The following is a 20,245-nucleotide window of genomic DNA, read 5'->3' as shown; positions in this document are numbered from 1 at the left end:
AATAATTTCACTTGGATGGGTTGTTTTTTTGGAGGGGTGTTTTTTTTGTTTTTGTTTTTTCCTTTGGAGGTCTGTCTATTCCTTGCCTCATTTCCTAGTTGTCCTGGCAACAGCGATCAAACTGAAATTACAGAAAGTAGAAGGTCTTCCTTGTTTATTACTAAAGAGAAGGAAGAGCTGTGGACTCAGATACAGATTGACTTGTGGTATCCACAGGGTGGCAGCATTACTTTGAGTGAGGTCGAGGCTCTCTAAACCCTTCTCTCCTCTGCCCACCCATCCCACCCCCATTCTAAAATTTCTGCCCACTTCTAGACTAACCACTGTATTCATATATTCCCTTCACTGGGCTTTACTCAGCTACCTCAAAGTGCATTCAGGTTGCTTAAGTGACAATTATAGCATCTGCTTATTCATTTTACTGGTTACATTTTACTGGTTATCTTACCTAGAGATAGATCTTAGTACAGGACTCCTTCAGGGCCAAGTGTTCAATCAGAGAAGCCACCCATCCCACTCCAGAATAGTTCTGTTCTTTTGGTAGCCCCTCCTTGTCACTTATTGAATCACCATAGACCTCAGCAAGGTAAGACCACAAAGAAAGCTAGACAGACTCTTCCAAAAGCAAGGTATGAGGCAGTGGGTTTGGGGGGAAAAGTAGAATATTACTGATTCCCGTGTTTGGAATAATATTGAAAGCAAGTGCCTAATAGCACCCTTCAGTTCAGTTCAGTTCAGTCGCTCAGTCGTGTCCAAGTCTTTGCAGCCCCATGAATTGCAGCACGCCAGGCCTCCCTGTCTATCACCAGCTCCCGGAGTTCACTCAACCTCACGTCCATCGAGTCAGTGATACCATCCAGCCATCTCATTCTCTGTCATCCCCTTCTCCTCCTGCCCCCAATCCCTCCCAGCATCAGAGTCTTTTCCAATGAGTCAACTCTTCGCATGAGGTGGCCAAAGTATTGGAGTTTCAGCTTTAGCATCAGTCGTTCCAATGAACACCCAGGACTGATCTCCTTTAGAATGGACTGATTGGATCTCCTTGCAGTCCAAGGGACTCTCAAGAGTCTTCTCCAACACCACAGTTCAAAAGCATCAATTCTTCTGCGCTCAGCTTTCTTCCCTCTGCTTTTGAATATGCTATCTAGGTTGGTCATAACTTTTCTTCCAAGGAGTAAGCGTCTTTTAATTTCATGGCTGCAGTCACCATCTGCAGTGATGTTGGAGCCCCCAAAAAATAAAGTCTGACACTGTTTCCACTGTTTCCCCATGTATTTCCCATGAAATGATGGGACCAGATGCCATGATCTTCATTTTCTGAATGTTGAGCTTTAAGCCAACTTTTTCACTCTCCTCTTTCACTTTCATCAAGAGGCTTTTTAGTTCCTCTTCACTTTCTGCCATAAGGGTGGTGTCATCTGCGTATCTGAGGTGATTGATATTTCTCCCAGCAATCTTGGTTCTAGCTTGTGCTTCTTCCAGCCCTTAAGCAACTCTAATTGCTAAATGGGATTCTCCTGACTGTACGTGTTGCTTGTTGTATTAAGACTATGAAGGGAAAGAGATTTGTAAAGGAGTACACCGAAAGGGGAAAACCGGGAAAGGCAAAGCAGGACCAGGTCTCCCTTTATTAGACTTATGGATGAGTATGTTTTTCAATTACTTTAGAATTGAATGAATTCCTGCCACTGTTTTAGGTATGTGCCATTTTTTACCCCTATTCAAAATGTATGCTCACCCAACAGACTTGTTCACCTGCCATCATGAGGTGGTGTTTGGGTTTGGCGAGAAATAAGAAGTAAGACACAGCCTTTACCCTTCAAGAAGCTCCTGGTCTGTCTGTGTTGATGTAACATATACATGAATAAATGTAAGGAAATTTGTCAAGGGGGTTGATATCACAAGTGATGTTAACAAACCATCTGTGATTTCAGAGATTTTTTTTCCAGCTTGATGAATGAGGAGGCCTCAAGAAAGAGGTGGGTTTTAAGCTGAAACTTGAAGATAGGGCAATTTTCAAAAGAGGGAGATAAGAATTAAAGATATTCCAGACAGAATGGTGGAGATACAGGCAATAAATCAAAAAATATATATAGGCCTATTCAGGGAAGGTTGAGCCACTGCCTTCGGTTAGAGTGTGTGGGGTCAGCCTCTGTATACCATCTTGGGAATGACCTTGACTGATTCATATTCTTTCTTTTTCTAAGTTGCATACTAATGATAGTCTGATGATTACCAATGGGGTTTATTATCACAAAAGCCTCTTTACTTTTAAAATGTTTTTATTAATTCCCCATCTGTATTCAGGCTTCCCTGGTACCTCAGCTGGTTAAGAATCCGCCTGCAATGCAAGAGACCCCAGTTCGATTCCTGGGTTGGAAAGAGCCCCTGGAGAAGGGATTGGCTACCCACTCCAGTATTCATGGGCTTCTCTGGTGGCTCAAATGGTAAAGAATCTGCCTGTAATGTGGGAAACCTGGGTTTGATCGCTGGGTTGGGAAGATCCCCTGGAGGAGGACATGGCAACCCACTCCAGTGTTCTTGCCTGGAGAATCCCCATGGACACAGGAGTCTGGCGGGCTACAGTCCGTGGGGTCGCAAAGAGTCGGCCGTGACTGAACAACTAAGCACAGCACAGCATCTGTATTTGCTAATTGGTTTCTTTAATTTATTTGGCTACATTGGGCCTTAGTTGCAGCGCATATGATCTTTCTTGCATCATGTGGGGTCTTTGTTGCAGCCTGCAGGCTCTCTAGTTGCAGTGTACAGGCTCAGTAGTTGTGGCACGCAGGCTTATTTGCTCCATGATATGTGGGATCTTAACCCCCCAACCAGGGATTAAACCCTTGTCCCCTGCATTGCCAGGCAGATTCTTTAACCACTAGGCACCAAGGAAGTCCTTGTATTTGCTAGTTAAGTAAAGCTGCTACTGCTGCTAAGTCACTTCAGTCGTGTCCGACTCTGTGTGACCCCATAGACGGCAGCCCACCAGGCTACTCCGTCCCTGGGATTCTCCAGGCAAGAATACTGGAGTGGGTTGCCATTTCCTTTTCCAGTGCATGCATGCATGCCAAGTTGCTTCCGTCATGTCCGACTCTATGCGACCCCATGGACAGCAGCCCACCAGGCTCCTCTGTCCACAGGATTCTCCAGGCAAGAACAGTGGAGTGGGTTGCCATTTCCTTCTCCATGAGTAAAGCTATATTAGGATTTAAACTGTTGGGAAGAGGCAGGTTTGTTTGCTTGCTTGAATGTTTTTCCTATTTTACATTTAAGATTGGGTATCCAAAACATCTGTTCTTAATAATCTAACAATACTAGGATCAGTACAGTAAGTTATTAGTCTATGCATTAGGAATATTTCCACATTGATAGAAAAGAATTATAAGGTTACTTCTTTAATATAATATTAATTTGGCATTTATAAAAGGAGAATGTTTGCAGCTAATTTTCAGTGGAAATTTTAATAGTTTTTTTTTTTAAGATGATTTAGTTGTGACTGATCAGCTATACTTTTGCCAGTCAGAAAGTCTATTGCAAGATTTCAAACATGTGTATCCATTTGGCTAGAGATTTTTAGCCCAGTGTTGCAAAATATTTGCTACTGTAGTATGACTGAGGAGACAACAGTCCAAATTAGTGAAGAAATACAGAATACCTACAAGATTTTTCTTCAGCACATCAAGACACATCACTGAGTATAAAGTCACTTTAATGGATCTTGTTCAGCATTTTTTTTTAATACGAGTGGTTGGAATAGCCTAGAGAAGACAGAATGGAATTGAGTAGAGAGTACATTGCATATTATAAGGGAAAATACTGTTTTGTGAAACTTCAGCTTCAATTGTGTGGTTCTGTGTGCATTTGTTACTGGATTGCTGTATAAACTGTATTTCTTACCAAATTTCTTAATAATGTTTGAAAAACATTGTTTTAGAGAAATGTCTATTTCTTTCTTTCAACTGTATACATAATAAGTAGAATTACATCCACAACTGTTGGTCTGGAAGACCTGTCTAAGGCCCGGTGCCAGTGACTAGAGGGAAAATGACCCACTGTTAGCCTGTCATTTATGTAAATAAAAGTTTCTAAAGTACTTCCATTCTCATCAGGAGCATCTTTCCATACATACATGTTCCTGAGAAACTAAGAGCAAAGGGATGATGAGAAGGACCTGTTAACATATTGAAAGCTTGCTGCCTATTTTTCTTGAAAACGTTCTGTTACCTGGTTGAGGGAATTCTGACCAGGGGTACAGTGGGGTGAACACCCAGGAGCCTTACTTTGTGAGGGTCTAGTTGGCATCAGCAGCTCATTGCTCCTGTATGGTCCAGCCTTTTCCCCCACAAGGGGCTGGTACCAGTCTGACTGGGCTACAAGCAGGAAAGGGGCATAGACCAGTGGGGAGAGAGGAGAATGTCAAAGCCGTGCATTGTATGGAGAGTCTAGGGGGCAGAGTGAAGAGTGAGGACCCCTGTTCTTCCCAAATACAGAGGCTGAGAACTAGGGGAGTGGAGGAGCCAAGAGCATTGGATACGCCAGCCTTTGGAAATGTCTGCAGCAAGGATCCAAGGGTCCTTCCTCATCTCAGGCCTCCTCCCTGCTTACCCTGTCTCCAGCTTGCCCTGAGAAATCTCTCCATCCCTGTGCTCAACTTTTTAAAACTGGAGGCATCTGACTGTAATAACAGAAACAATCCTGATACAACACCAGCCACTGTGCCTGGACCATGTGGTACACTTGATTCCCACACCAGTGAGCCAATAACCACTTGTTAAACACTTAGATATATTTACTGTGGAACTTATTAAACATTTGTCCTGTGCATGCTGTGCTATTGATTTCCAAATTCTTTTTATGCAGGAACATTTGACATTTTCTCTAAAACTAGAAGGGGTTGGGAGTTTGAGCAAAGAAGGGTTAATTAACTTTTTCTATTATCCAGTGTTTTCAAAAATACCAAAGCCCTAGAGTCATGGTAAATTTTACTATGCAGCCTTCTGGGCAGCTGTTCAAAACTGACCCACTCATCACCCTTCACAGTTGTTGAATGGGAGGCAATTCATGCCCCACTTTACTGTAGTGCCTGCTTAAGGCATCAGCTCTACAAAGCTTTTTGTACTTGTCCTTAAAGGTTAATTAGGGGTGTCAGGGACTAAAGTTAATTAGGGGTGTCAGGGAATAAGCGAGTGCTAGGTACATCTGTTTCCTTTTCCCAGAATGGCAGTGAATTCTTTGATCTTTCCAGGGCATTTAAGGAAAGCCTCAGCCATTGGCTATACTTTCACGGCCTAGGTTTTAGATTTTCAGCTCCTTGAAATGATGGCATTACAAAAAGATACTGTTTGAAGTGCAGTGAGATGTAGACTTAAAAGAAAAGGTTAAGTATTGAAATAGTCCATTTAAAAATAAAAGCTGGAAATATTTATCCTGTTAGCATTTCTTTCACTGAATGTTGTTTCATCTTAAAATGTTAGCTAGACAGGCCTCTAGAGCAGGAAACTGGAGCCTCTAGAGGTGAATGGACTTCCCTCAAAGTGGCCCTGAGGACCTGGCTGTCCTGACACCCGTCTCTATACCACAGTGTCTGGCTAGATCGAAACATGGGGAATGTCCACTAGCAGCTTAAACATGTTGCTTTTTCATGAGACTGCATGCGTGCATGCTAAGTTGCTTCAGTGGTGTCCTACTCTTTGCGATCCCATGGACTGTAGCCTGCTGGGCTCCTCGCCTACCCTTCCTGTCCATGGGATTCTCCAGGCAAGAATAATGGAATAAGTTGCCATGCCCTCCTCCCGGGGGTCTTCCTGACCCAGGGATAGAATCCGTATCTCTTATGCCTCCTGCATTGACAGGCAGGTCCTTTACCACTAGTGCGACCTGGGGAAGCCCTTTGAATGTGAATTCTGTTTAAAAACTCTTCTCCAATTGATATCCCACATGGCTGCATTGGAAAAGCATGGACCCAGTAGCCAGGGAAATTCAGAATTGGGCCTCAGGTCTCTCCATCTGTACCATGGGAAAAACAAATATTTCATCTCACAAGGTTTTGTGAATTAATTTAGGTAACATGTGAACCACCAGGCAGAAAGCATATACTCAGGAAATAAGTTCCTGCACAGGAACTACCCATTCTAGGCACATTCATAGAATCAGGGGGGTTGATCTCTAATTCTACCTCACCTACCGTTGCTGTTGTCTAGGAGGTCCTCTGGATAGATGCATGGACTTTCATGTTGCCCCCAGAATACCTAAGGTTTTCCGAATAGCTTGGACTCATTCCATGCTGGTCTTGCTAATGTTATAAACTGGTATTCATGAGGACAGTAATAAGTAAAACCAGATTGATGTATTGCCTTAGAATGTCATCTCTCCAGCTAGAGATTTGCTCTCATGTAAAGCAATTAGAGTGCTCTCTCATAATCTCCTTGCCAGTCTTATTTTCTGCTTATTGATCTTCTCTTTGCGTTTTTCTATATGAAGTCGTCTCCTTGAGAGAGTAATCAAGAGCAAAGTAGTAGTTAAAAGGTCTGTTTTGTGTGTGACATTTATCTAGCAATGGGCTTGTCTGTTCCTTGGATTTCTTGCTTTTATATTTTTATATTACTTTTTAAATATAAAATAATTATATTGTTAATTTCCTAAAGTATATTAGTTTACTTTTTACCATTTTAATAACCAAAGGGTATACATGTTCATCATTTAAGATTCTTTATATACAGATGACTGTAGAAGAGAGTAAAAATTGTTTCATATTCTTACTCAGTATTCTTCATTTCTAAATTTAGAGGAATAGTAAGCAGTTTTGTGTACATCTTCCCAGAACTTTATTTTTTCCACATGAACCAGTACATATTTTTTTCTTTTTTAGTTTAAAAATTAATTTGTATTTTTAAGTCAATAATGGTGACAAAGCTGAAAAACTTAGGGTATAATTTTAAAAATAGCACTTCCTCAGCTGACAACCCACCACCAGTCTGATAACCAGATTCACTACTGTCAACCCTTGTTTTTTGTTATTTCCCTCATATACCACTATTTGTTGATTTGTTGTTTATTTTCCTTCTGTTATGGTGGATGAAGATCATACTGTCTTAACATGCCTATCCCATTTCTTCTCCCTTACTTTCCACATATGTATAGCACAATTTTTGTATAATTCAGTGTTTACACTGTGTGACAATACAAGTGTTGTTCATTGATGAGCTAAGTATTAGTAGTAGATTGTGGTTTCAATCATTTTGTGGTAAACTTTCTTTGGAGTTAATAATTGCCTTATATTTTTCTTTTATTTTCTTTGTGTTTGTGTATGTTACTGATTTTTTTTCCTAATTCATCAACAGATCTTTGAAATCTTACAAAAACATCGTTAACATATCTGATAACATATCAGCTCCTTCTTTTTCTTTTAATTGAAAATCTCCCTTCTAGTTTCCTTTGTCCTTTTCTAATCACGACCAGCTACATCTTATGCACATATCATTCTGGAACTTTGTTTCACCATCATCCTGGGAGTTCCCCTAACCCTAACCCTATGTTGAGTACCTTTTTTTCTGGATCCAGTGTTGCCTTTTTTCTTGGTTTATTTCCTTATTTTACTGGGGCATATCCTCCTGTAGCTTTCTGCATAAGAGTCTAAGGGGGATAGTCTTAAAATTCCATCCACTCTAAGAATGTCCATATTCTGACCTCAAATTTGATGGCTGGGTATAGAATTCTCAGATAGAAGCCATTCTGAAAATATTCCATTGTCTGCCAGTATTCCCTTTCAAAAAGCCGTGGCTCTTGTGCTTGCTTATTCTTTTACATCAACCTGTTTCATATGGAAGGTTTTAGAAACTTTTGTTTATCCTAGGTATTCTCAAATTTCAGGAAGGATCAGTTTTGCCCTAGCTCTCTTCCTACCTCTCCTCCCCTCAGCTCTTCTGGGACCCTTTTACCTAGAAGTTTAATTATAAGAAATTTTACTTAGAACTCACATGAAAATTTTATGTTTTCTTTTGCTATAACTTCTTTTGACTAAATGGAGAACTACTTTTGCTTTTTATTTTTCTGAACTTTTCTCTCCAATTTTCTTTTTCTTTTTACTGCCTGACAAATTTCCTGAAGTTATCCTCCAAACTATCTTTTTTGATTGTTTGTATTTTAGCTTTTATAGATTTTCTTTTTTAAAAACCTCTCAGAGCTCTTTTTATTCTCCATATGTTCCCTTTTAATTTAGTATCCTTTAGTTTCAGGAATGTCTTCCTGAGGGTTTTTTTTTTCCCCCCCTTTTCAATGTATTTTCAGTTTTTAAATTGATTTCTTACCTAAGGTTTCTTTTTCTTCCTTCTCTTTCTTCCTCTCTGTCTCTTTGCTTAGGTTTCTCTTTCATGCTGGAAATTTTTTTTCAAAGGTTTGGAATTCCTAGGTATTTTCCAGTTATTGTTGTTTAGTCACTAAGTCATACCTGACTCTTTTTGCAACCCCGTGGACTATAGCCCGCCAGGCTCCTCCGTCCATGGGATTTCCCAGGCAAGAATACTGGAGTGAGTTACCATTTCCTTCTTCAGAGGATTTTCCTGACCCAGGGATCGAACCTGCCTCTCCTGCTTGGCAGGCAGATTCTTTACAACTGAGCCACCTGGGAAGCCCATATTTTACAATAATGAAACAGTAAGCAGCTTTCTTCTCCATGCCTCCTCACCAGGCAGTTCCCTGAGTTAGGAGTCCAGGTTTGACAAGTATAAAAATGGCATAAGCCAGTCCCAGTTTCTGTACAGCCGTGAGTTGTAGAGCCTGACTCCACTGGGTTCTTCTTCGTCTCCAAGGACCAGTGTAGTTCAGTCTTCTGTTCTTAGTGAAAGGTTAGCACTGATAGAGTCTTAGGCCTGCCTGACATGTGAAAAGGTGTATAATAACTTTCAGCATCTTTTCTGGGTCATTGCAGACATGACATATCTGACATATATTCTTAACACATCTGCAGCTGGATTTGTTTCTGTTTTTTCATTAGACTTTGTTGGTGTTTCATTTTGACCAGACTTCATGTAATTTCCACCATCTACCCTGATCATAATTTTATTAAACTCCTAAAGTCATGAAAACATGCTTTTGAACTGTGGTGTTGGAGAAGACTCTTGAGAGTCCCTTGAACTGCAAGGAGATCCAACCAGTCCATTCTGAAGGAGATCAACCCTGGGATTTCTTTGGAGGGAATGATGCTGAAGCTGAAACTCCAGTACTTTGGCCACCTCATGCGAAGAGTTGACTCATTGGAAAAGACTCTGATGCTGGGAGGGATTGGGGGCAGTAGGAGAAGGGGACGACCAAGGATGAGATGGCTGGATGGCATCACGGACTCGATGGATGTGAGTCTGGGTGAACTCCGGGAGATGGTGATGGACAGGGAGGCCTGGCATGCTGTGATTCATGGGGTCGCAAAGAGTCGGACACAACTGAGCGACTGAACTGAACTGAACTGAACTGATAAGACTTACGCCCATCTTCTTTTATCACAGCCGTGAATGAGCACATGGTCACTATCACCCAAAGTCCATTCTGCTTTGTTTCTGAACTTCCACCGGGGACTCAGAGCTAGATCAGGAATAGCATTCTCACTCATTTACTTGGCTTTAGGGGCTTCCCAGGTGGCGCTAGTGGTAAAGAACCCGCTTGCCAGTGCAGGAGACAGAAGAGACACAGGTTCAATCCCTGGGTCTGGAAGATCCCCTGGAGGAGGGCAGGGCAACCCACTCCAGTATTCTTGCCTGGAGAACTCCATGAACAGTGAAGCCTGGCAGGCTCTAGTCCATGGGGTCACACAGAGGTGGACACAGCTGAAGTGATTTAAGCATGCATGCAGGAAGATGAAAATATTGGTGGGGTGGAGGAGACAGATTGGGGGATTTCAGATGTGCTTAGAGTTGAGTGAAATTTATAGCTTATAAACTTGAAAAACCTTAAAAATGTATTGAATATTTGACAAATTTGGCACAACTCAGCTACCAGTTAATCTGAAAAGATGATCAGACACATTGGACATCCACCACAACTGAATGTTAGCCAGTTTACAACACACATCCATCCTTAAACTTGAACTATTGTTGCCTCACTCGGCCTCTGGCACTTTCAAGATCTGTGGTGACCATTTCCCTCGTCTGTTCCTTTTCAACGGTAGAATTAGTTCTAATTGTTTCTCCTTTTATCTCTCGTCAAGTCTCCAACGCAGTAGGATTGTGGGTTCATAAATTTCTTAACACCTTTGTATTGTCCAGATACCTGAAAAGTTCCTTAACCACAAAGGTTTTAAGTTGGATGTACTCTCTCAAGGCTGGGTGCCAGTCGTGTGCCCTCTCCCACTGAATCTCCATGGTAACACCATGTGAGTCTAGCTATGGCGTGTCTGTGACCACAGGCACAGATTTTCCCATGAGAATTGCTGTTGGCTCATGTGCTTGTCTTTCCAAGTCTTCCTTCATGTCTTTCAGAGTTGCTTTCTTCATGATACTTGAATTGTTCACCCACACCTCCCATCTCTTTTCTTTCACTGTAAAAGAAGTTGATTCTGTATATTTTTAAGGTTTCTGTTAGTTTTATTCAAATGGTGTTTTTGTTGGACTTGTCTCGGATCTCACTTGGTTGTTAGTTTCTGGGAGAGATCTTACACCTTCTCATCACCTGCAGAATGCGATTTTCCATACATAGTAGAACATTGATACTTAAAATTTTTTTGTCTGATTGCCCAATTTAGTAATAAGATTATATTGTAAATGTTTTATAAAAAACATTTTATTAAAAATCATTCATCAAGGTTTTGTCAGAATAAAGAACAAAGAGAAGTAGTAAGCTCTCCTCTTGGGCAGAATATTGAAACTTTCCACTTCAGCAGTTTACAACCAGGTTTCAGTTTTTCATTGGTGGAATTAATGCTTTTTTGATGGAAAAATAATAGTTAATATTTATAAATTTTATAATATATCCTGTGTACCTTCTGTTAATTCCTGTCATGTGTACATTATACAAAATGCTGGGAATTACAAAAGGGAAAGAGCCTATTGTTTCTTAAAGTGCTTTAGTCTAAAGCATAATTGAGTACTTTATTGTTTTTCAAGGAGGGATCTCTTGAATTGGCCCACAGGGTCGGGTAAAATTCATCTGGTGAATTTCTTGCACCTCTAAATAAGTCATTCAAGATGAGGATACTGATTTTTCTTTTTTTTTTTTAAGCAAACAGTAAACACTGCTTTTAAAAGGTGCCAAGACTTCATTCTAGTGTGCGGTGTCAAAATGAAAGCACTGGTAATAGAACGAGGATCAAACAGATCATTGAAAACTGCAGATAATGCATGCAACAGAATTTTAGCCAGAAGTTTACCTTCAGATCCTATACTCAGGTTTTAGTAGACACACAAACCGCAGTCAAGTGGTTTGAGTTTTTTGTGTTTCTTTTCTCTGCCCTTCCTCCATGTTGCCTTCAGGCCACTGGAAGAAAAGAGTAAAAGCAGAGACAGAGCCGATCCACACATAGATCCTTAATAATGTTTTTTAATTAACTAGGAATGTTTGTAGAATTAACTTTTTTAAGAAGCTACTTAAAGTAATATGAAAAATATATCTCTATCTTCGAATGAGGATTATTTCACAATAACTTTATTGGTTTAAAATGCCAGATGTATGGTGTTAAAACAACTGGAAAGGCATTTTTACATGTGTGCAACATCTGAGTAAATAGATCTACTGCCCTGACACTGAAAATCAAGCAAATGAATTAAAACACTGAATGTCTTTCTCATGTTTTATCCTCCCTGCTGTAGAAAGAAAGAAAATGGAAACTTTTTCCTGGGGAGAAGAAAAGGAAGATAAATTTAGAGCCTCAATATCTAACTAAAAATTATAGAAAAAAAGGTAAATAGGGAGGAAAATATAAGATGAAGGATATTACAGCAAAGATATATGTGCTTTGTCATACATTATAAATTTTCTGAACATAAAGTGAATATAAAACATATAGATATCAATTTGCTAATGATTCAAATAGTTTTGTAACTACATACTGGGTTTGTTACTTTAACTTGCTTTTTATCAGTCTCCCCATCTAGAAAACAGGAATCACAGCAATGCCTTCTGCTTAGGGTTGGTGTGTGAATTAAATACTGTTCTACACCAAGGGTCAGCAGACTGGCCCTCAGGCCAAATCCAGCCCATCATCTGTTCATGTACACCTTGCAAGCTAAAATTGGTTTTTACATTTGTAAATGGTTGGGGAAAGAGCCAAAATAATAATAATATTTTGTGACACATGAAGATGATTATAAAACTCAGTTTTATTGGAACCTAGCCTCACTCATACATTTATATATCATCTAGAGATGCTTTCCTGATCCACGGGCAGTTAAGTTGTTACAATAGAGACAATGTGTCCTGCAAAGCCTAAAATATTTACTGTCTAGTCCTTTACAGAAAGGACTGCCAACTCCTTTCACATACTAAAATCCTTTGAACAATGTCTAGTATATATGCACACTAAACAAATATTAGTTGTTATTAATATTAAACCTTATACAAAATAAATAATATTCATATAGCCAAAAATACATGTCACAGTCAGAAATGTTTCATCAAATATTGTTCCTGAAAATAAAACTAAAGATTTTTAAAACCCTGTTAATTACATGACAAATTATTATTGTTTAAAGATGTTTAAAAAAAAAAAACTTTAGGAATATAATACTCCAAACTTACTTTACAAAGGGCTTAGTTTTAGAATATATATTCCTTTTGAGAATACATTACATCTCCTTTCTCTGTAACTTTTTGTTATGTGTTCAGTTTATCTGCTCTAATTCCAGAGTTATTTCCTATCTTAATTTTCCATTTTTACCTATTGTCTGATCCTTCTGCAGTGGAAGAAGAGAGAAAAGGCTTAGGAACCAAGAGTTAATGTCAACACCTATGATGTGTGATCAGGGATGAGTCAGGTCAGGTAGTGCCTCCATTGAACAGGGCTCAAAAATGCAGTCCATACGAGTTCTTTGAGTTTATCTCTGTGGACACAAGGCAAACCAAATTCCTATCTAACACCTATTGCGTTGGGCAAAGAATTAAGCAACCACATGTTTCTGGGCCAAATTTGACCCATCCCTGAAAAAATTTTAAGTCAGCAAAGGAGATATTTTACTTAATTGCTTAGTTTATTTCATTTTACTCCTGTTTTTCCCAGACTTTACTAACACACTAGGAATTTGTTCAGATTCAATCTGATGTACTAATGTGTACGTGATTGCTTTGTGTAGATCAGCCAAATCTTCCTTGGACCTTTTCAGGCTATTCAGTGTTTACAAGCTCAGTTGTATTGTCCATGCCTGTTTTCATTTACCTCTTCATCCCGACAGCCTGTTTCTATTTCTCTTTATCCAACTTCTCCAGCAATTTGGCCAGGTCACTATTCATTAACTACAGAATCAGGAAGTGGACAAGTGAAACAAAGGAAGCTGGCACTCAAACACACTTTGCTCCTTGCTAACAGCTCTAGTACAGTCTGCAGAATCCTTTTTCAGTTTGAGGTATAGGTAGATTACAGGAAAGATGGGGGAAAGGTCAGTGAATTTAAAAGTCAATGGTGTGACTACTCAAGGCAGTAACTGTCTGAATCCTAGCTCAGTAATAGAGGAGCCTTATAGGCTTCTCTGGAGAAGGCAATGGCACCCCACTTTAGTACCCTTGCCTGGAAAATCCTATGGACGGCGGAGCCTTGTGGGCTGCAGTCCATGGGGTTGCTAAGAGTCAGACAAAACTGAGCGACTTCCCTTTCACTTTTCACTTTCACGCATTGGAGAAGGAAATGGCCACCCACTCTGGTGTTCTTGCCTGGAGAATCCCCGGGACGGGGGAGCCTGGTGGGCTGCCGTCTATGGAGTTGCACAGAATTGGACACGACTGAAGCGACTTAGCAGCAGCAGCATAGGCTTCTCTGGTGGCTCAGATGGTAAAGAATCTGCCTGCAATGCACGAGACCTGGTTCAGTCCCTCGGTTGGGAAGATCCCCTGGAGGAGGGCATGGCAACTCACTCCGGTATTCTTGCCTGGAGAATTCCATGGACAGAGGAGCCTGGCGGGCTACAATCCATGCAGTCACAAAAAGTCAGACACGACTGAGCAACTAACACTATGGGAAAAAAAAGAAGGAATTTGCATATATAAGTTAAGGATAGACTTTGGCTCACTGGCATTAAGCATACAATCAGTAGGACTTGGAGCACAAGGTATATTGTAACTATTGAAATTAAACAATAGCAAGATCAATGTGCTATAAAATAGTCTCTGAAAGGAGGTTGCTATTTGGTCACTTGTTGTTTCTTTACCGCTGAGCCACCAGAGAAGCCCTGAAGTAAAATATTAGAAAATCTGAAAGGAAGTACTCCTGTCTTCTGTAAGCTATGGGACTGTGGGCTTCTACATCATTTGTCATATTTCTTCTCACCTCTGTTGAGGCTCTGGGGTTTCCTTGGTCTGAGGGTGGCCGCTTCTCCTTGCCCTGTCCCTCCAATCTCTGTCTACCCTTTTCTCTCCTCCCTGCTCTCCTACAATGCACTCTGGTCTGCACGAGTTCATTGCACAAGGGCCCGTCTGCTCTGTGACCTCATCTCTGCTAGAAACCTTAGACCTGGAGGTCACAAGCAAATGTGCTGTGTTTCTTTGCTTCTCTAAACATCCTGTGTAGGTAGAAGACATCAGTTCATGCACGGGTAGAAATTATACTATTAAAACCTTCAAGCCTAAAGAGTTTGCCAAATTTGATCTCCAATAATCACTTGCAAATATTTGCAAAGACTAAGAAAATTACAGAGGAAATGATATATGTCCAGCCAAGTTTAGTAGCTTTATTATTTATCTTCCTGTTGTCAATTTGGATAGCAGAAGTGGGATAGCTAGGGAGCTGTCTTTAATTATTTCTCATTCCAGATGCTCCACTTATATATTAATGAGTTGTTTTCTTGATTTACTCTGGGGTTGAGAGTTGTCAGGCTGCACACCTACAAGCCCAGTATTTGCCAGTCCCAAGAATAAGGCAACAGCCCTGAGTCAGCACCAGAGACATCTTAATGGTTTCATAGATGGGGGATCTTACACATCTGAAGTTCAGGGGCCCTGCAGCGATACCCCACTGTGGCGGCAGACAGCAGGTGGGACAAAGGAGCAGTCTTCTCTACCCAGGGGTTGAGGGAGGCTAACCATTACAAGGGGAATTGACATCAGGTTGCATCAGTGGACTTCCCTGGTGGCTCAGACGGTAAAGCATCTGTCTACGATGCAGGAGACCCGGATTCAGTCCCTGGGTTGGGAAGATCCCTTGGAGAAGGAAATGGCAATCCACTCCAGTACTATTGCCTGGAAAATCCCATGGACAGAGGAGCCTGGTGGGCTACAGTCCATGGGGTCGCAAAGAGTTGGACATGACTGAGCTACTTCACGTTCACGTTGGCTCATCAGTTACCAGAAGAAGCAGATGGGTGTGCCCTTCTCTGGAGGCCCTTTGATAAACTATCACAGTGGAGATGTTCTGATCCACAGATTAGAACAATCACTAGCTGAGGCCTAGGGGCAAGTATGTTTAGGTTCTGTGATTAAGAGGGAAGGTCAGTCATGTGAGTAGCCTGTCCTTCAAGCAGGGACTGGTCAAGCAGGGGATGTACAGAGAGCAAGAGAACAATCGTTTTGGGTGGACCGATTATGTAAGTATTAACCGTTTATAGATATTTTGAAGATACTCCCCCTTAACATGTGGAGGATCTTAGGAAGAAACTGACTCTAAGCATTTGGCAGAAACCTGGATGATTTTTCCAGTTTTTTATAAATCGGATGTATCTGGACTTGAAACCATGGATAGATTAACTTTGTGCAATTTCAGGAAATAGATTTTACTGGATTTATAGTTTGGCTAAAGATTTAAGGTCAGCGATCACCTTAACAGGAGGTTCTTACATAGCAATTTTGCCATGTCTGAGAGTACACTATAGAAAACTGCTGTGTGCTGGGGTCACAGCTGAGTGCTTTGCGTGCAGCATTCCATTCTGTGCTCCCAAGCCCTGGGGGATACGAGGAAACTAAGGTGCAGTCACTTGCCCAAGTTCACAAGAGTCATTTTTCAAACCAAGGGAGCTCACAGTCCTGGCCCTTCCCACTCCCACCTCCCCCCAGCAACAGAAGCTCAGCACAGGTGTTTTGAATGTGCGTTGATGTCAGCTCGGACACATATCAGTGAGATCCTACTGGAGATACAAAGTACATCAAGCTTTTTCCTAAATAATCAAGCAAAGAAAGAGATGCAGACCAGGCTTGCAAATTTTTTTTTTTTCCATAAAGGCTTTGGAGTTCCTGTCTTTTGAGTCGGTACATTTATTTACGCAGTCAACACATAAATGAAATCAATTTTTCTTACTTGATACCTGAGTTGTCCTTGTTAAGGATGTGAGTTTTTCGAAGTATTCAGTGTTTGATAAACTACAAATGGTAATGATTGATTCAAATTTTATATTATTATGAATCATTACATTAACAGTCAACTAGTCTTTGCTCTTTTAAAATAATAACTTTAATAAAGTAATTTATGAGGTATTCTTTGATAAATTGTGACAATAAATAGTGAAGCTTGTCATGGCAGTAAGGGTGAAGAGTGGTATTTAAAATGCATATCCTAATAATCCTGTATCCTATATCCCAATAATCTCCTTTCCTGATCACTTTCAGAAGCAGAAATGATGCTAATAAAACTAGTACCTTGTGGACCGTACCTTGGCAGCACGTTTTTCATCATGCACAGTATATAGAAGAAGCAGCCTTACAAACAGCTAGGCATTAAAATTGAGCGTGATTGTGTGACCAGCAGATGTCTTAACTTGTAACTGAAGAATATTTAAGGCGTGATAAAATGTGTATCTTTCCTTGTGGCTAAACAGTCTGTTACTTTACCAAAATGCTCATGTAACCACTCTGTCCATGTATCTGGACCTCACTCATTTACATCAAGTGTGTCACTTGGCCTTTTTTAGAAGACAGCTCAGGAAATGCAGAATCATTGAATTGTGAACACAAGTTATAAGCAAAGAACCACAGGCCCTTGACCCAAGTTCTGGCATCAGTTAGTGCATTTGTGGATCACTCAGACTGTCTGCATTTCTGAGCCCTGAAAAGCTGCATCCCATTGTGTCTGGGGCGCATCCTACCTCAGATAGCAGCTGAGAACAACTCCTAGATGACTGTAAGGCCCTCAGTGGTGATTGAGCAGTCTTCACGCTTACTTCTTGTGTCTAGTTAAAGGCTATGTTCTAGACTTTACGGAGAATATAAATAAATAAGGCCCTGATATGAGGGGGAAATAGCGACAGGGAGAGGCTGGCAGGTGGGTGAGTTGGATCATAGAAATGAATGAGGGTCTCATTTAAATTGTATTCTTAGAACTTGTATTTACTGGCAAAATAATGACTTGCAAAAGTTAGGAAAACTGATGTTCAGATATCTGGTTTAACGCTGGTTCTTGCTGGAGGGAAGTACCACCTTGACAGAGTGCCAACCCACACTGTCATTGGCAGCAGGACTACAAGGGCTAGAGACATGAACTAGTGATAATTTTTTGTGCAGAGTTTTGGGCAAAGTCATAGCCTGAAGAAAGCCAACTTCCTGTAGGGATCTTGGGCCACGTCCACAGGATCTGGCCTTTTTCTTGATAGGAGGGAGGTTTGTATGAGAGCCAAAAGGAAGGAAGGCAGAGGCTGCTTACCTCCAGGCAGGTAATTGTGTCTCTCTCTGCAAGCCACACTGGAGATGTCTGATAGAGCTTCCTGTTGGCTTCTGCTCCCTGCCTGCCCTGGAGACAGGCAGGCAGTGGGAGCCAGCAGCTTATTTCATGACTGGCGGGGGCAGGAGTGCATATGTTCTTCATGGGGCCCAGTGTGTTTATGCCTCCCAGCCCCCACTGTAAAATGTAAATGAAGAGGAATTGTTTCACAGTCTCAACATGGAAACTTTTCTTACTTGATACCTAAGTTGCAGAGATCAGAATTGCACAAACTGTTTTACACAGAATCATCACAGGTCCCTCCAGACGGTCCTGGGTTTCAATTCCCTTTTGCTTTTGCTCTTCTTTTTTCCTTATAATCTCTCCATCTCTCAAGAGTCAACTCAGAACTACATTGTTTTTAAGCCTTCTCCACTCAAACCTCTCCTGCGTATGTGACCCCAGCCTCTTTTTAACCCCTCTTAGGGGCTCATACATAGACCTGTGCTTCCCTGGTGGCTCAGTGGTAAAGAGCTCGCCTACCAGTGCAGGGGACATGGGTTTGATCCCTCCTGGGTTCGAAAGATCCCCTGGAGGAGGAAACAGCAACCCACTTCAATATTCTTGCCTGGAAAATTCCTTGCATAGAGGAGCCTAGTGGACTACAGTCCTTGGGGGTCACAAAGAACCGGACACCACTGAGCATGCATGCAGATGCAGGAGGCAGATAACATTATATTAGTTTCAGGTGTACAACATAATGACCCAGTGTTTGTATATATTGCAAAATGATCACCGCAATAAGTCTAGATAACATCCATCACCTCACAGTTTTCATTTCTTTTCTTGTGATGAGGACTTTTAAGATCTACTATCTTAGCGGCTTACAAATATATAATACAGTCTTGTTAACTGTAGTCATCATGCTGTATATTACATCCCCAGGACTTACTTATTTTATAATTTGAAGTTTGTACCTTTTAACCACCTTTACCTGTTTCACCCATCTTCTGCCTCCCTACCACTGGTAACCAATCTGTTCTCTGTATCTATACTTGTTTTTATTTTTTCGTTCGTTTGAGTTAGCTGGTTAGTTTGGGCTGTGCTGGGTTTTTGTTGCTGCGCACAGACTTCCTCTAGCTGTGGCAAGTGGGGGCTACTCTCTAGTTACAGTGCTCAGGCTTCTCATTGTTGTGGCTTCTCTTGCTGCAGAGCACAGGCCCAGCAGTTGCGATACACAGGCTTAGTTGCTCAGCAGTATGTGGAATCTTCCTAGACGATGCATGTCTCCTAGAGGGGCAGGTGAACTATTTGTCCCTGAGCCACCAGGGAAGCCCCTGTTTTTAAGACTCAACATAATTGAGATTATATAGTATGTCTTTCTCTGTCTGATTTATTCCACTTAGCATAATACCCTCAAGGTTCATCTATGTTGTTGTAAATGGCGTGATTTTCTTTTTATGGCTGAATAATATTCTATTGCATGTATATGTATGTGTGCGTGTGTTATATATATTATACATATACACATTATAAAGAACTGACATGTGTATATATTAAATGTGCTGCTGCTGCTAAGTCGCTTCAGTCGTGTCCGACTCTGTGCGACCCCATAAACGGCAGCCCACCAGGATCCCCCGTCCCTGGGATTCTCCAGGCAAGAACACTGGAGTGGGTTGCCATTTCCTTCTCCAGTGCATAAAAGTGAAAGTGAAGTCACTCAGTCGTGTCCAACTCTTAGCGATCCCATGGACTGCAGCCCACCAGGCTCCTCCGTCCATGGGCTTTTCCAGGCAAGAGTACTGGAATGGGGTGCCATTGCCTTCTCCGATTAAATGTGCTATATATGCATATATATACATTATACATAAATAATTATACATATCCATATGTATGTATTATACATATCCATATGTATATATTATACATATCTCAGTTTTCTTGATCCATTCATCCGTTGATGATGCGGGTTGCTTCCATGTCTTAGCTAGTGTAAATAATGTTGCATTGAATGTGGATGTATAGATATCTTTTCAAGTTAGTGTTTTCATTTCCTTCAGATAAATACCCCAAAATGGAATTGCTAGATCATATAATAGTTCTGTTTTTCATTTTTTGAGGAACTTTCTTACTGCTTTCCATAGCAGCTGCACCACTTTAATAGTCCTACCAACTGTCCACAAGGGTTCCCTTTCCTCCATTCCTTGCCCCTACTTTTTTTTTTTTTTTTTTTTTTTGGCTTTTTGATGCTAACCATTCTGACAGGTGTGAGGTGATACCACATAGTATTTAGATTTGCATTTCCCTGATGATTAATCTTGTTGAACATCTTTTCTTGTAGTTACTATTGGTCATCTGTCTGTCTTCTTTGGGAAAATGTCTGTTCAGATCCTCTGCCTATGTTTTAATCAGAAATTGTGTGTTTTTGCTGTTGGATTTGTGTGAGAATCAATATGGGATGTTAAGGATTAGAGGTGTGAAACCCCCTCA

General features: G+C 40.9%; 1 protein-coding gene across 1 annotated transcript in view; it reads left to right on the top strand.

The window, feature by feature from the left end:
• Window positions 1–20,245, top strand: part of GNAQ (G protein subunit alpha q) — a 317,188-nt gene that overhangs the window by 278,636 nt on the left and 18,307 nt on the right. The gene's annotated exons all lie outside the window — the stretch shown is intronic.

The sequence above is a fragment of the Budorcas taxicolor genome, chromosome 8 (assembly GCF_023091745.1).
Source record: "Budorcas taxicolor isolate Tak-1 chromosome 8, Takin1.1, whole genome shotgun sequence".
Lineage (NCBI taxonomy): Eukaryota > Metazoa > Chordata > Mammalia > Artiodactyla > Bovidae > Budorcas > Budorcas taxicolor.
Note: the sequence above shows the minus strand (reverse complement) of the source record. Positions and strands in the feature narration are given on the sequence as shown.